Source organism: Salvelinus namaycush, chromosome 8 (genome assembly GCF_016432855.1).
Source record: "Salvelinus namaycush isolate Seneca chromosome 8, SaNama_1.0, whole genome shotgun sequence".
Taxonomy (NCBI): Eukaryota; Metazoa; Chordata; class Actinopteri; order Salmoniformes; family Salmonidae; genus Salvelinus; species Salvelinus namaycush.
Genome location: NC_052314.1, coordinates 14372390 through 14386541, shown reverse-complemented (window position 1 = coordinate 14386541; position 14152 = coordinate 14372390). Strand labels below are relative to the sequence as shown.

The 14152-nt window shown below is 41.6% G+C and overlaps 1 protein-coding gene across 1 annotated transcript in view; it reads left to right on the top strand.

Moving 5' to 3' along the window:
* The first annotated feature begins 3389 nt into the window (after positions 1 to 3389).
* Positions 3390 to 14152, top strand: part of shisal1a (shisa like 1a) — a 38140-nt gene continuing 27377 nt past the window's right edge. Inside the window, exon 1 of the mRNA XM_038998674.1 lies at positions 3390 to 3554. The gene's annotated coding sequence lies outside the window, so the exon portion shown is untranslated. The remainder of the gene's footprint in view (positions 3555 to 14152) is intronic.

The following is a 14152-nucleotide window of genomic DNA, read 5'->3' as shown; positions in this document are numbered from 1 at the left end:
CCATTCCCTGTAGGGCTCCCTATATGCTCTGGTCTGGTCCTGCCTCTTGCCTCTCTCTGACTGACACTGGCCTTTATCAGGGAGGGCAATGCAAATAGTCTGGGTAGCCATTTGATTAGCTATTCAGGAGTCTTATGGCTTGGGGGTATAAGCTCTTGGAGCCTCTTGGACTTAGACTTGACACTCAGGTACCGCTTGTGGTGCAGTAGCAAAGCGGACAGTCTATGACTAGGGTGGCTGGAGTCTTTGACAATGTTTAAGGCTTTCCTCTTACACCACCTGGTATAGAGGTCCTGGATGACAGGAAGTTTGGCCCCGGTGATGTACTGGGCAGTACGCACTACCCTTTGTAGTGCCTTGCGGTCGGAGGCCGAGCAGTTGCCATACCAGACAATGATGCAACCCGTCAGGATCCTCTCAATGGTGCAGCTGTAAAACCTTTTGAGGATCTGAGGACCCATGCCATATCTTTTCTGTCTCCTGAGGGGGAATAGGTTTTGTTGTGCCCTCTTCATGACTGTCTTGGTGTGCTTGGACCATGTTTGTTTGTTGGTGATGTGGATGCCAAGGAACTTGAAGCTGTCAACCTGCTCCACTATAGCCCCGTCGATGAGAATGGGGGTGTGCTCGGTCCTCCTTTTCCTGTGGTCCACAATCATCTCCTTTGTCTTGATCACGTTGAGGGTGAGGTTGCTGTCCTTGCACCACACGGTCAGGTCGCTTACCTCCTCCCTATAGGGTGTCTCATCATTGTCTGTGATTAGGCCTACTGTACCACTGTTGTGTCATCAGCAAACGTAATGATGGTGTTGGAGTTGTGCCTGGCTGTGCAGGCATGAGTGAACAGGGAGTACAGGAGGGGACTGAGCATGCACCCCTGAGGGGCCCTCGTGTTGAGGATCAGTGTGGTGGATGTGTTGTTACCTACCCTTACCACCTGGGGACGATCTGTCAGGAAGACCAGCCTTTCAAAGCATTTCATGGCTACAGACGTGAGTGCTACGGGTTGGTAGTCTTTTAGGCAGGTTACCTTAGTGTTCTTGGGCACAGGGACTATGGTGGTCTCCTTGAAACATGTTGGTATTACATACTCAGACAGGGAGAGGTTGAAAATGTCAGTGAAGACACTTGCCAGTTGGTCAGCGCATGCTCGGAGTACATGTCTGATAATCCGTCTGGCCCTGCGTCGTTGTGAATGTTGACCTGTTTAAAGGTCTTACATCGGCTGCGGAGAACGTGATCATACAGTCGTCCGGAACAGCTGATGCTCTCATGCATGTTTCAGTGTTACTTGCCTCGAAGCGAGCATAGTTATTTAGCTCGTCTGGTAGGCTCGTGTCACTGGGCAGCTCTCGGCTGTGCTTCCCTTTGTAATCTGTAATAGTTTGCAGGCCCTGCCACATCCGACGAGCGTCAGAGCCGGTGTAGTATGATTCGATCTTAGTCCTGTATTGACGCTTTGCCTGTAGTGTCTCATCACTCAGTCACTGTGCAGGTACCACCCACACGCCAAACCACTTTTATGCACACATCAAGATGATAGCAGTGCCATATGTTCCCATCTTTCCTCTTTAAAAAGGTTCCCCTTCACTTCATCTTCAGGTGCTGTGTGTGTGGCATAGGGGGAATTATGGCACTTTATCAACACACAGTGCATATATACAGATGTAGGATCTTAATTTGATCACCCTGTTGCAGGAAAACGATCCTGCAATGCAGGACAATTTAAACTTGTAGTGTATTTGAGGTTTAAAAGGGCTTCTGAAGTTTGTCATTTCCACATTTCTGACACGATTTTCCCTTACAATTTTTTAAATCAACCCCTACAAAAATGTCCATTAATTATAATCCTCATAATAATTCACATTTCCTGTTGCTGCAGGATTATTTTCCTTCTGTAGCAAACTGGCTCAAATTAAGATCCTACATCTGTACATCCATGTCTGTTGGGTGGCGTCTAAATCACCTTCCACTTGACGTCTAATATAGATGGCAAGGGGCTTTCTGTGCATTCTGTAGCATGGTGCTGTGCATTACATTAACTCTCCTGGGAAGAGAAGCACTTACAGCCTCAATTCTGTTACAGGGCACATGTGTCACATCATAAATCAGAGACCTGTAGAGAGATGGCAGAGTGCTATTTACAATGCCCATGCCATACCCCGCCCAGTTAAACAGACAGCAAGGACCTCTCATGGTGGGGTGGGAACAACGTCCACTGCTTCTGAGATTCAATCCAAAGCCATCCATTGCGTGTGTGTGCAGGTGTGTGTGCATGTGTGACTGCACGTATGTGTGTTGTGTGTGATTCATTTCCATTTGCAACGGAGATTAGATTATAACTCTCTCTGGGATGCAAATTAACTGTGGGGAATCGAGGAGGAGGAGAAGAGAGAGGGAGAGGGAGGGTGTGGGGAGAGAGAGACAAAGATAAAGAATGAGAGGGGAAAGAGAGAGAGAGAGAGAGAGACAGCTGTGATAGAGAGTGAGATAGAAACAGATAACTAATTCACACAGGATTCACAGTATGTTGCCTGACGAAGAAAAAAAAGAAGCTGGGCAATGTTTATATAATCCCCCATTTATTTGTTTATACTTTTTCATACTGACACGGACGATGTCGGACAACAATAGAATGTTCATGACTTAATATGTGCCAAAGCCAGTAAGATGATTTACATTTTATACTGAGCCGTTGACAGGACTTTAAAATATAATACCGCATTCATGACTACCTCGTTTGGTGGAAATAAAAGTACAGGCTTTGTTACTGGCAATATCTTTCTGATATAAAGAAAAGGCAGTAAAAAGAAGACGGCATGCTAAAGTTGGCCTTGGTATGAATGGGATAAGAGACAGAGACAGCGGTAACAGCAGCTGACCCTGTGGCTTCTGTTTCAGACAACATGTGAGGAGTGCCATAGCTCGCACACTGAAACACACACACAAAAGCAAGGAAACACACACAAAGCAAGACAGAAGCCCCGTTTATACCTGGTGCTAACATGCGTGCCGTGTCTGGAAAATGTCCACATTCGATTTACCCACATTTTCAGACAGGTGTAGATGATTAAAATACGCATTGTGAACTGATTGTGATCCCGATTTCACAAGTGTAAACAGACTAGATCAAGAAAAGATCAGGACGAAGGACGCATGTAAGTGTCAGGTATAAACGGGGCTAAAGAGTCACCCTAGTGTGAACACTGCTTGCTACCCTCCTCTCTCTCTTACTCGCTTGCCGCTCGCTCTCTCTCACTCACTCACGCAGTATCGCTTCATCTCTCTAGCTCTCTCCCTCTCTCTCTCTTTCTCACACTCTATCGCTGAGCTCTAACCGGTTGGATACAGTGCAGAGGACTTGAGGAGAGTGCTCTTTTCTTCTTCTTTGGCATTTCCTTCCTGCCTCTCTCCCTCACGCGCTGTTGATTTAGATCAGGTCCTTAGGGTGAGGATGTATTTGTGTCAAGCTGCTACAAAGGAAGAGTAAACAAAGAGTAAACATTGACTGAACGGAGGAACAGGAAAGACCCTCCTTTATAGGCTCAACAAAGGTGAGTTGAAAAAGCTGGTCTTATAACTAGTAGTTCTCTCTTTCTCTCTTTCTGCTCTGTGTGGACCTATTTTCTTCACTATAAAAGTGTGTATTTATATCCTTACATTGTCCTTTCCATAGTCATGCAGGAAGACACACATGAGCTTGTATGGTTTTGTGTGATAGTTTATTATAACAATATATAATAATTTATTCAGATTTAATAGCACTATTCATTATATAAAGAAATCTCAAAGAACTGTAAAGTAAACAACAACAAAAAGCAAGCATTTTAAAAACAACATCATCATGTTGAGAAGATCTACAGTCATGAGACTGAAGGATGAGAAAGTTCACACTTTCTACGTCAAACGACACACTGTTTTCATCGTTGAGGGATGCCTGCCTCTTTTGTTGTGAGGACTGAGGAGAGAAGTTACACTCTGGGTTGGGTTGTAAACATGGTGTGCTCTCTTATTTTCTGATATCCAGGTGGAGTGTTTTCTCTCTACCATGGTAGCAGAGTGAGCTCAGTGTAAGAAAGGCGAGGGCAGCAAATTCTGTCTCTCAGCTCTCCCTTTACATGTGAGGCAATTAAGGCAGATTGGCATTGGCTGTCGGTGGGTAACTTGGAATCAGGCGCGTGGAGGTGCATTGAGAGGATTTAGAGAGGAGAGGGAGAATCCCTTTGTACATCACATAAAGCCTTCTTCTCACTGACTAATGATTTAGAATTCACACTCTTGTGTGTAAAGAAATTAGTTTAAAAAAACGTATGGGCTTTGTTTCCCATTGGGCATACACTGGTTGAATAGACGTTGTTTCCACGTCATTTTAATGAAATTGCGTTGAGCCAACATGGAATAGACGTTGAATTGATGTCTGTGCCCAGTGGGTTGCAAGTTTTTGTTTGAGTAAACGTGGCCAGAGGCATCTTGTGTGTGCGTGTGTCTGTGCGTGCACGTGTGCATGTCTGTGATTTGTCTGCGTACAGTATGTGGGTGACACAGTGGACTTCGGAGTATTTTGAGATAGTGTCCATTAGGGGTAATGCACACAGTGCTGAGCCTTCACATTTAATGATTGCAAACTGGGAAATGATTCAGGCATGGCACTGAGAGCATGTAGCATATTCCCTCTTGAATTTTAGTTGATGGATGCATTTCAGCATGCTTACAGGGTGGTTTTACACAGTAGCTCGCCCGTGGGTCCTTCTCTGAGAACACTGTTCTCTGACGTAGGGAAAGTGATTTAGTGAATGGAAAAGTTTACATTAAATGCTCTGAGGGGGTCTGTGTTGTAAGTGATTATGAATTCACTCGTTTTAATTAAACAAGGGAGAGGATATATAGGAACACACACTCGGTTGGAACATGGGGCAGTATTTCTCAGTGTAAACCAGTGGTGGTCGTTACCGTTTAAGATGAGGGAGGAAGATTGTTTTTTATGAGCTTTGCCTTATTTCTATTACAGCATATTGGGTGACTGTCATTCATATTCCATTCACCCAGCTCAATGTAACGTCATGTACCCATCATGAGGTTGCTACAACCTAGCCTATGAATTAAAGTTTACATCGCAGGTGCACAGGTCGAGAATTATGAGTAATCAAGGTGACAGACAGTGACACATTCAATACCGCCTTGCAAACTCTTGCCTGCATCTAGCTGATCTAGGGTGCAATAATTAGTCCAACAGTTGCAAATGAGAGTTTCCATTGGACAAATTCAGGTATGTTTATCCCCGTTTGCTTCCATTTAAGAACAGTTTTTCAACAGAATCTGCAGAATGAATACACCCCTGATCACACGCAAACACAGTTCACTTTCATAGCAGCCACATACAAACAGCATGATCCCTTTGCTCCACTTTGCTCACTTTGCTCCTCGCAACTATCTGTGCACTCTCCTCCTCCCACCTTTTCCCTTCGCTTGTGGAACTTCAGTGCACAACACATCAGCTGTCTGTGACCAGGCGAAAAAACCTTTCGAAGCCAAACGCACAGCCTCCATTGTTGTCACCTCATAGTCAACATAGCTACGGGATCTAACACACTAGTAAACCCGCTACAAACATGCAGTACAGTTTACAGTCAGAATTAGCAGTTGCACCGGCGGGCCCTGGCGGCAATACATTTATAAAACCAAAAGCTTACCTTGACTTGGAAGAGTTCCAGTGTTGGATAGCAATAGCCAGCTAGCTAACATAACATCCCTCTCTGTTTGAGCCAGGTGTTTGAGTAGGCTAAACTAGCTAGCTGCATTCAGCTAGCTAAGTGAAAGTGAACGTTTAAAAAAAATGATGTAAACAGCAGTAGACAGTGCCAGAAGCAGATCCAGCAGATGTACTTCTCAGGTTTAAACATGAAAGAACTGGAGGAAGTAGGTCTGATAATGGCTAAAAAAAGCTTGGAGTGTCATGACTCTGTTAGTGTCTCACAGGCTGTCACACATCTAACACTGTCTGTCTGGGCAGCTGTTGAGCCCTACAAGGGGAGGTGTCAATTAAAAGCACTAAACATAGCCTCAATCCAATAGGGCTATATTAACACAAAAAAAGAATTTGACATTTTAGTCATTTAGCAGACGCTGTTATACAGAGCAACTTACAGTTAGTGAATTAATCTTAAGATAGCTAGGTGAGACAACCACTTATCCCTTATCAGCAAAGAAAAGTGAAAGGTTTATTTAATTGTATAAGCTTTTTATGGTGGGGGGGATAAGACTGGGATGTCTTATTTAAGATAACACAGACAGGTTATCAGCATGCCAAGTCTACAAACAAACCATTTAGATGGTTAGCTAAGAAAAAAACTGTCAATGACTTTAATAAACATCTGTAGTCGAAATTTGCAGAATACCATATAGAATATCAGTCTTATCAAGTTATCTCTGTATAAAGTTCATACGGAGTTCCCCATTTCTGGGCTGGGTCTATGAGTCTCTCTCTCTGTCTCTCTCTGTGTGACTGACGGAGCCAGGCAGGCAGCCTCAGTTCATATACAGCAGTCGGTTCCTTGACGTTGCCTTTGATGCTCCCCCGTATCCAATTCCACTCAACAGATGATCATCTCTAGCAGGAACCTAGCAGGAATATATGTATAATAGACTCTCATCTCATCTGATCCACTCATCAGCTGTATTGTGTATCCTCCGTGTCTGTGGGCCCGCAGGGCCTTGTATTTAAAACCATTAGACGCCAGACGCAGTAAGCTAGCGGTCTATCCTGTTACACTGTCAAGTGTAACATCTGATACTAGGAATAGAGAACTCTATTCATTCAGACACCGTTTACTGCTGTGTATTACCGTGTCTGCTCAATGGATAAAACAATGCACAATTAAAGCTTGTCGTTGTTGTTTACTCCATATAAAACCACAGTCCATTAATCCATTAAACGCACTCATTAAACTGAAATGTCAATAGTGTTGATTTGTTTGTAGTCACCCTTCACTACAATGTCATTCCATCAGTATACACATTAACATTATTTGTGGGTGGTTGCTTTGTCACCCAACACGAGGGTAGAGTCTCTCTCGCTCTCTCTCGTTGTGTATCTAAGCCTTGCTGAAATGAGAAGCAGGAATAATAAAATAAAGAACATGATGTTGAAATTCAGAGACATTTTCACCCACTGGCAGTTTTGAATACTAATGTGCTGTGTGCTTCTGTGTTAATGCTCTGTGTACAGAAGTGCATCGTTGGGTCAACAGAACATGCATCACATTTTTAAATCCTATACTACCTGGCTATGAAAGTATTGACCTATTGATTAACAAGATTTAGAATTACAATAATGGCTGCACTTTGCTAAATGGCGCATATAAACTGTGCAAATATTGGTACTATTGAAGCCTTCTCTGCATTATAACACAATCAGACCGAGAAAGCAATTAATCTGTGATGCCATGGAATCAGCATGCCACTCACCATGCTCCTACCATTGGCAAAATGTCTTGATCCATACTACAAAAACATTTATGGATCCACAGGAGCAGGAACTCAATGTTCTGAAAAGCCCGATGTCTGAATCATACTCTAATGAATAGCTCAGCTCCCCGTCGTCAATACTCATTACTTGCTCTACCTGCCTGTGACCAATTGCTGGACTAGTGGATCTGACCTTTGACAGACCAGTGTCACAGTGCACCCTATACATGTCCTATACATGTATTAGAAAACAGATAATGACAGATCAGTAAGGAGGGGAGAGTGGGGAGGCAGGGGTGTGTCTGTCCATATAATAGACTTAAGGTTCACTGACCTATGCTCAGCCAGTAGGTGTATACAGAGGGGAATGCCACCAGATCGAACGAAAAGTGAATGAGGGAGGAATGTCAATGTCTGACACCTGCCGTCCGTGATTACAGGTGAATGTGTTAGCATTACGGCATGAAGTCCCCCTAGCTGCCTCTTTGTCTCAACTTGACCAAGCTTCAGGACAGGATGAACTTTTCACCCCAGATAAAAGGATACTGTCAAAGCTGTGACCCTGATGCCTCTCTAGTGTCTGTCCACATGCAATGTGACAGCCAGGTGACCGAAGGGAATATGTGACCTCACCTCACGTCCACCATCAAAGGTGCCAGCTCATTCCCAAGAATATCATTATCTATATTGGAGAAAATGGACTGACCTCTAAGTCAACATCACTCAGAACACGAGTAGTAATATCCAAGGTTTGGGTTTAAACAAACCATGAGAGAGTGGATGCAATTATCACCCATAACTCACTGTCCTTGCTCAGAGGGACAACATTTCTCTCATTATTTGTTCATTGATGTTCAGTGGGTAACATAATCTTTTTACCCAAGCTGTTCATATCTGCAGTTTAGATTCCAATGCATGAGGCATATTCAGGACTTCCCCCTATTCCCTCTAAGTGTCCGTTGACTGGCGGCAGAGTGACTCACCAGAGCAGTGGCACTGGAACGATAGATTAGTATATAGTTCTCAGGGTTAAAAGTGGAGCAAGGTGTACTTTCCTTCTTTGACAATGTTCTCATCTCCATGTGGTCTGGTGTGAACGTACTGACAGACAGGATGGCACAGGGACAGAGGGAACCACAGATAAAAAAAGGTGCATCCGTAAGAGAGTCGATTTTTGTCTCTTTCTGATCCAGATCCACTGATGTAGCTGGCAGCTGCTTTTCACAATCAAATGATATTCATGTAAAACTGCACAAAATGACACTGAGACGTCTGTGCATTAAACAGAACATTTGATATTTCTGTTGTAGTAATGTCTGTAGTAATGACTGTAGTTGTGTGTATTGGCCTTGTTGTCTGGGATAATGATCGAGGGAATGTGATTCATTATAAGATCTGTTATTTATGACTCCTGATATCTGGAACAGACAGTATTATAATGAGCCATCTTCCCCACCGTTAATAATAGTAATATGAATAATAATACGAATAATTTGGTGGGTGCTTATATTTGTCCTATTTCGCACATTTACAAGTGTGAATTAATATGCATGTGTGAATTGGAAATGTGTTTTTTGCATATTCCAACTCCCCCTGATACACCTTCGGAGCATTATCATCCATAATTGTTGCTTGAATTGTTCTTAAAGAAAGTTGAAGCTCATTTACTGCATTTCTATACAATTTAAAAACTCAAAAATACTGTCTGAGAACAGCAACAAAAAAAATCTAAAATTGCCACAAACACTTAGCCTATTAGCTAAACAGTTAACCGCTACACAGTAAGCCACATTAACTCAGCACTTTTTTTTTTACAGTTTTAAAAGTACATCCTGCAATTCTACACATTTTGCCAGGACTTATGCTATGTTAATATGATATCTGAGTGAGAGAAACTAACAACATCAATGGGGGCCCCTTGGTGGTCAGGGCCCCTGAGCACGTGCCCTGCGTGCCCAGGTCGGTAATTCAGCCATGATTACTAGAAGTTTAGATAGTTGTCTAGACTCATTTACCAATCAAAAATTGTTTTACTGACATGGCCTAATTGAGTGACTGTCAGTGTGTGACATATAACAAGAGGAAAACTGCTGATGCACAACCAAGTTTCAACATTGCACCTCGTGTATTCTACTATTTCAATCAGCCATATTCACAAAATGTTCATGTAATAAGATTTGAGGTTTTACCCCACAACGATGAGATCTCATACCCATTTTGTATGAAATCATGCAAAAAGTAATCACAATGGAATTCAGCTAATATCTAAGTGCCTAGTGCAGGGCTCTCCAACCATGTTCATGGAGAGCTACCATCCTGTAGGTTTTCACTCCAACCCCAGTTGTAACTAACCTGATTCAGCTTATCAACTAGTTAATTATTGAAATCAGGTACGCTAGATTACGGTTGGAGAAAAAGGAACAGGGTTGGAGAGCCAAGTGTATATTTGAGAAGGGACAGAATTTTAGTTATAATGATATCAATTTTTGTTTAGAGAGCATGCCAGAATGGAATGGGTCAGTGTGCTTCATCACTGTAGCATGATGAACTACAGTATCTATAATGCTCTGAGAGTATATCCGGTTTATCTTACTAAATACGTTCCTCAGGCTAACACTATGTTGTCCCATCTTCTTATTAATATATGGTGTCAGAAGTTTAAAAAAATCACAGTACGTTACTTTTCTATAAAGTTCCATCACCTCACCTTGACTGAGAAGGTGAACTACAGTGCCTTCAGAAAGTATTCACATCCCTTGACTTTTTCCACATTTTGTTGTCTTACAGCCTGAATTTAAAATTGATTAAATTGATATTTTTGGTCATTTGCCTACACACAGTACCCCATGTCAAAGTGGAATTATGATTTTCAATTTATTTATTTTTACAAATGAATAAAAAATGAAAAGCTGAAATGTCTTCAGTCAATAAGTATTCAACCCCTTTGTTATGGCAAGCCTAACTAGGTTCAGGAGACAACATTTGTTTAACAAGTCACATAAGTTGCATGGAATCACTGTCTGCAATAATAGTGTTTAACATGATTTTTGAATGACTACCTCATCTCTGTACCCCACACATACAATTATCTGTAAGGTTCCTCAGTTGAGCAGTGAATTTCAAACACAGATTCAACCACAAAGACCAGGGAGGTTTTCAAATGCCTCGCAAAGAAGGGCACCTATTGGAAGATGGGTAAAAAACAAACATGGAATATCCCTTTGAGTATGGTGAAGTTATTAATTACATTAGGATGGTGTATCAATACACCCAGTCACTACAAAGAAACAGGCGTCCTTCCTAACTCAGTTGCCGGAGAGGAAGGAAACTGCTCAGGGATTTCACCATGAGGCCAATGGTGACTAAAACAGTTACAGAATTTAATGGCTGTGATAGGAGAAAACTGGGGATGGATCAACAACATTGTAGTTACTGCACAACACTAACCTAAATGACAGAGTGAAAAGAAGGAAGCTTGTACAGAATAAAAAATATTCCAAAACATCCATCTTGTTTGCAACAATACTGCAAAAAATGTGGCAAAGCAATACACTTTTTGTCCTGAATACAAAGTGTTATGTTTGGGTCAAATCCAGTACAACACGTTACTGAGTACCACTCTCCATATTTTCAAGCATAGTGTTAGCTGCATCATGCTATGGGTATGCTTGTATTCGTTAAGGACTGGGGAGTTTTTCAGGATAAAAAATAAACAGAATGGAGCTAAGAACAAATCCTAGAGCAAAACCTGGTTCAGCCTGCTTTCCACCAGACACTGGGAGATGAGATCACCTTTCAGCAGGACAATAACCTAAAACAGAAGGCCAAACCTACAGTACACTGGAGTTGCTTACCGAGAAGACAGTGAATGTTCCTGGGTGGCTGAGTTACAGTTTTGACTTATATCTGCTTGAAAATCTATGGCAAGACTTGGAAATGGTTGTCTAGCAATGATCAACAACCAATTTGACAGAGCTTGAAGAATTTTGAAAAGAATCATGGGCAAATATTGCACATTCCAGGGAAGCAAAGCTCTTAGAGACTTATCCATAAGACTCACAGCTGTAATCGCTGCCAAAGGGTATTCTAACATGTGTTGACTCAGGGGTGTATAAGTGAGATATTTCTGTATTTCATTTGCAATAAATTTGGAAACATTTCAAAAAACATGTTTTAACTGTGTTATTGTTGGGTAATGTGTGTAGATGGGTGAGAAAATATATTCAAAATATATTCAATCCATTTTGAATTCAGTCTGTAACACAACAAAATGTTGAATAAGTCAAAGGGTATGAAAACTTTCTGAAGGCTCTGTGGCTGTGTCTCTGGTCATTAACCCTCCTGCTGTGTTCCGGTCGAATTGGACTGATTTACAAGTTCTTTCTCTGAAAAATGTAGTTAATGTAATCTGATTGTCATAAGGTTCCATGACTTTGTCCACACAGGGCATCTGAACACACAAAATACATTTAGATGATTTTCATTACATTTTGGGTGCTTTATTTAAAATTACCGGTCATTAGAAATGAATGGGTGAGTCTACAATTAGGGTATAAAATTGAGTTCAGGCTCATGCCCATTCATCAGATGGACACACTTCCTCTCCCAGACCCCCACATGCATGTGTGTTTGAGCACACAGACACACACACACCTCACTCCCCTTCTTGGCTTCCATGGCAACCCCCACGGGAACCTTTCCCAATATAATTTTTTCCCCAATGGGAACCACACCTGTTGACATTCTCACAAACAATTGCAACATTGTTTCAATAATATATAGAACTTTTCTCACAGCTCTGGTATATAAAGCTTTTTTGAGTTCTTGCTCACAATTCATTCTGTGGCAGCACAATGACCAAATTATATACTGTATTTGAGGCTATTGATCATATCTTTGATCATGACACTGGTGAGGAGGAGAGTCCTTGTTAAACTTTGACACAAAGTAGTCTGTGATAAATAGCACAATATATTTAATCTGAGTATTTGTTATAGTCAAAATCATCCATGCATTATGCATACTTATCCATACTTTTTTTACTCAAAAACGAGTTGTATGAGCTCAGGTCAATGAGGCCTACAGGCCATGAAATAACAAATAGAAGTTCAAAACGTGTAATGTTCGCAAGAACTTTAGTTGATAAAAAGATCTAACATAACATTAGGTGATAATATATGTATTATTATGGATTTATAATCAGCTATAATGGGGTGGTCATTTTGGACCAGGAACACAGAATTAATTAACATGAAACGTACACAACAGGGTTAAGAGGACAGACAGGCTCAGTAACGAGGTGGGATTCCTCAGTAAAGGCCCAGCCACCCAACACTTCACATGACAATCTCTGGAAACAGGCTCTAGCTGGAAGAGCTCACCTCAACTCTCCACTTTTTGGTGTTTAACAGTCCATATAAACCACCTGCCAAAACACCATTAGTGTTTGAAACCCAGAGTAGAGTGATAGAAAGTGGATATTGCATTCTCTCAGAGCAAGAGTGATTCCCAGAAGCATGTGTGTGACCTTTGCCCAGTGACCTCTGTGACCTGGTGGAGTCTGAGCTCTCTGGGTGTATATCTTCTGCGGTGTCTCTGTATCTTGGTTTAAGGAGGGTTATCTGCTGTGCCAAACCCAACACTCCTCTACATACACTTCTGATAACAGGATGTAGTACCCTTTGGGGGCTTGTTAGGGACTTGATACTCTTAAGCTTTCTGCCCATATAAGACATGTCTATGTCCTGGAAAGTTTGCTGTTATTTACAACTGTCATGCTAATCACATTAGCGCATGTTAGCTCAACAGTCCCGGTATAGGGACACCGATCCTGTAGATTAAGGGAGATTGATGTCAAGTCATTCATCTCAGTCAATATGTTTATTGTTAAATTCAGTTACAGTATTTATAGTTTGGGCAAGTAGTCTGACAACCACAACAGCAGGACTAAGGCTATGGGTACCCAGAAAAATATCCTCCAGAGAGATGTCCTATCCCTGTATGTGATCTTTGATATGGGCAGACAAGACAGTATCTCCCAGACACAACCAGACTGTTTGTTTGGATTCTCTGACACTGTGCTTTGGGCTGAACTAATTTCTCTTGGACTGCCACCACATCATCCTCTGACCCTAGCCTCTAAATATACTCCTAGCCCAATAACCTCATGGACAAATAGCCAGATAGGAATTTCAAATATGGAATCCAACATAGAGACATTAATGCAACATGAATGAAAATAAGAATCATCCATAACGACTGGATGATCTTAATCATTCCCTAATGATTTATTACATCAACACTCTCAATGAACATCTCAGTAGACAACCATGCTGTTATGAGAATGGCTTAGTGTGGGTACATCTAATCTACAACACATTTTGGTGCTCAGTGAAATCTTTCATTCTAACGAGACATAATTCTAACAAGATATTCATACTTAAAACTTCCTCTGTGTTTCCATTAAAAGCGATGCTTCTAAGATTTTGTATAATTTCAGCCAGTAGTTTTGAAAGTAGCGCTCACGAGCCAAAATGGGTCCCCGAAAATGGTATACTATGTCATCCATTTCATATAATGTATATTTTTGGGGTAGGATATGTTACAAATTCCAATTTGTACAATATGTTACAAATTTGTAGGTGCCGGACTGCATCTTTAAAGCCACCCACAACAATACAAAAAAATA